Raw genomic sequence first — 3826 nt, 5'->3', positions numbered from 1 at the left:
GTTCAGGCAACTAAGAACGGAATGGGCCTTGGTGGAATATCAAGAGAGTAGAACCAATCTTAAATGAGGAATGAAGTGGGCTAAAAGGGGTCATGAAATAACTTTAGTGAACAGAATTTAGGAAAATCCCAAGGTATTTCATTCATATATTAGAAACAAAATGGTAACTATAGAAATTGTTGGTCCTCTAACGGATAAGGAAGGAAGGTTGTGTGTTGAACCTGAGAAAATGGGTGAGATTCTCAATGATTACTGTGCATCAGTGTTCACTGAGGAGACGGACATGTTGTGGTTAGAGATAGAAGCTTGTTTACTCTGGATCACATTGACATTAGGGGGGAAGATGCGTTGGGTAGCCTAAATGGTGTTAAGATGGATAAAGCACCAGGAGAGGAGGGATCTATCCCAGGTTGTTGAGGGAAGCGAGAGAATAGCTGGGGCCCTGACAGATATCTTGGTAGCATCCTTAAACACAGGTGAGGTGCTGGTGGACTGGAGGGTTGCTCATGTTGTTTCCCCTGCATAAGAAGGGTTGTAGGGATATTCCAGACCAGTGAGCTTGATGTCAGTGCTGGGAAAATTGCTATGAATGTACTGAGGGATGAAATCCATTTATCTTTGGAAAGGAATGGGATTATCAGTGATAGACAATGTGGTTTTCTGTGGGGGAGATTGTGCCTTACCAATTTAATAGAGTTGTTGAGGTAGTGACCAAATTGATAGATGAAGGAAGGGCTGTAGATGTCATATACATGGACTTTAGTAAGGAGTTTGATCAGGTTTCCAATGGTAAACTAATGGCGAAAGTGAAGTCACATGGTGTGCAGGGTGTTCTAGTTAGGTGGATAAAGAACTGGTTGAGCAACAGGAGACAGGGAGCAATAGTTGAAGGAAGCTTCTCTAAATGGAGAAAGTTGGTCAGTGGTGTTCCACAGGGATCAGTGCTGGGGACACTGTTGTTTGTGATATACAAAATGATCTGGAAGAGGGCATTGCTGTTCCGATCAGTAAGTTTGCAAATGACTGGAAGATTGGTGGAATAGCAGAAAGCATAGGGGTCTGTCAAAGAATACAGAAGAATACAGTTATACTGGAGAGTGGGTGGAGATGTGACAGTTGGAGTTTAATCCAGGCAAATGTGAGGTGATGCATTTTGGGAAGTCTAATTCTAGAACAAACTATAGTGAAAACGGAAGAGTCTTGGGGAAAATTGATGATCAGGGAGATTTGGGAGTTAGGTTGTACCCTGAAGCTGGCTGCACAGGTGGATAGAGTTGCCAAGAAGGCATATAATTTGCTTGTCTTCATCGGATGGGGCATTGAGTATAAAAGCTGGTAGGTCTTATTAAAATTGTACAAAACTTTGGTTCGGCCGTGTTTAGAATGCAGTGTACAGTTCTAGTCGCCACATTACCAAAAGGATGTGGACACTTTGTAGAGGGTGCAGAGAAGGTTTACGAGGATGTTGCCTGGTGGAATAGGTTGAAGTTGTTTTCATTAGAGAACAGAAGATCGGGGGGGGGCGGTACCTGATTGTGGTCTACAAAATCATGGAAAGTGCACTCACGGTGGATAGAGATAAGCTTTTTCCCAGGGTGAGGGATTCAATAACGAGAGTTGACACATTCAAGGTGAGAGGTGAAAAGTTTAAGGGGGATACACGCGGGAAGTCCTTTACACAGAATGTGTTCGGTGCCTGGAAGGCGTTGCCAGCAGAGATAGTAAAGGCAGGCACGGTAGATTCATTTACGGTGGGTCAGAACAGATACATGAGTAGGACACAGATTCTTAGGAATTGAGCGATAGGTTTAGATAGTGAATTTGGATCAGCACAGGCTTGGAGGGCGGAAGGGCCTGTTCCTGGGCTGTTAATTTACTTTGTTCATTGTTCTTCCTTGTGTAGTAATGGACATTAAAGTAGATATTTCAGAATATGCCGCGGAGATCATTGCTGCAGCGTAAGAAAACAAAACCCAAAGAAAACAATCACAATCCATGTTTCAAAATAAAATACCGGCACTAAACTGAGTATAAATCTATATTATTGCACACTGATAGGGGCTACTCCAGAAGATTTGACAGATATAGGAAAGTGGAAGAATATAAGTTTAATAAAGGAACAAGTATCAGACGAAAAGTTAGGGTTAGCTAGTTAGATTAAATAGACAGAGATATTACTGACATGTTTTAAAATATAATTAACAATATGGACGTTGGTGTTGTGGACATTGAGTCAGTGAAACTAGCAACAAAAAGGAAATTATCAATTCATTGAATAGGTACATTGCGACAGTCCTCCACATCAGAAATAGGTGGAAAATCAGGAAAACAAAAGAAGGTTGAGATAGAATTAAAATTACAATCGCCAGTGAAGCGTTCCTGATAAAATAGTTGTAGCCCAGATTGGGGTTCAACTTCATGGTCGGAATATTAACAGAAAAGTGACTCGCAAAATGTTTCATGCATTAGTTTTTAGTTTCCAAAATCAGAGAATGCTCTATGAGATTGGAAAATTGTCAATTGAAATCCTTCATTAAAAGGGGGAGATACAGAAAGCAGAAGCTACTTGACAGTTAAGTCAGCTTCCTGCATAAGGAGTAAGATAGAAACTATTATCAGGAACGGTCAAGTTAATCAGATGGAATCAATGTGACTTTGTAATGGAAAAATCATGCCTGCAGTTCATTGCAGATTTCTGACGAATTTCAGCGTGTGCAGTTGATAAAGGAGTAGCAGTTCATGTAATGTATTTAGATACAGGAGTCATTGAAACATAAAAATATTGACCATGAGTAGGCTATACACATCACCGAGCTTGTCCTGTGATTCAATACAATCAGGGCTAATAAAAGTCCAATGAACTTTCACAGCACTCCCTCTATGGTGATAATAGTTTTCCAGACATCAGGAAAACTTAATTGCACACCGTTCACCAATTATGGTCTACCCAAACTGCTATGCAACTAAAGCAAAGCTTCATTGCTCCAGTGATCAAATGATCTTGTAGTGAGGGCTAACATTCCATCAATCTTCCAAATGTGCATTGAGTAAAGGGTCACATCAAACATTTTTCTGGTGGATAATTAAGCAACTCATCGGAGGGGTAGGCTCCACAGATATTTCTATCGTCCCTGATGGAGAGCACAACATATCAGTTAAGGCTGAAGCATTCACAGCAATCTATCGTCAGAAGTGCCAATTGTACGATCCATCTCGGCTTCGTCCAATTATCAGCAATATTGCAGATATATGTTTTCAGCCAATTCGCTTCTCTCCACGTGATAACAAGATACTCTGGGGAGCACTGCTTACTCAAACATTATGTAGCCGACAAAAATACTGATGGCTTGAGCGAGGCAAACACTTCCAGTGTAGCTGCAACACTGGCCAAAATCCGACAGTGTGTGAAATAGTTGAAAAGTGTGGTGCTGGAAAAGCGCAGCAGGTCATGCAGCATCCGAGGAGCAGGAGAATCGACGTTTCGGACATAAGCCCTTCTTCAGGAATCAGGACTCCTGAAAAGGGCTTATGCCCAAAATGTCGATTCTTCTGCTCCTCGGATGCTGCCTCGCCTGCTGCACTTTTCCAGCACCACACTTTTCAACTCTGGTCTCCAGCATCTGCAGTCCTCACTTTCTCCCAGTGTAGGAAATAGGCAAGGCACGTCTTGAGCACAGAAAACAGGACAATCCAAACTGACAAATTTCTGCTCCCATGCTCAGTCATGAGTTGGGTCTGTGAAAATGCCATCAACAGAGCAATCAAGCAGCACTGGCTCAGCAATAACCTGCTCAGTGACATGAAATGTGGGTTGCACAACCTCCAC

The sequence above is a fragment of the Chiloscyllium plagiosum genome, chromosome 8, assembly GCF_004010195.1.
Source record: "Chiloscyllium plagiosum isolate BGI_BamShark_2017 chromosome 8, ASM401019v2, whole genome shotgun sequence".
NCBI classification, from domain to species: Eukaryota; Metazoa; Chordata; class Chondrichthyes; order Orectolobiformes; family Hemiscylliidae; genus Chiloscyllium; species Chiloscyllium plagiosum.
This window is presented reverse-complemented; position numbering follows the sequence as displayed.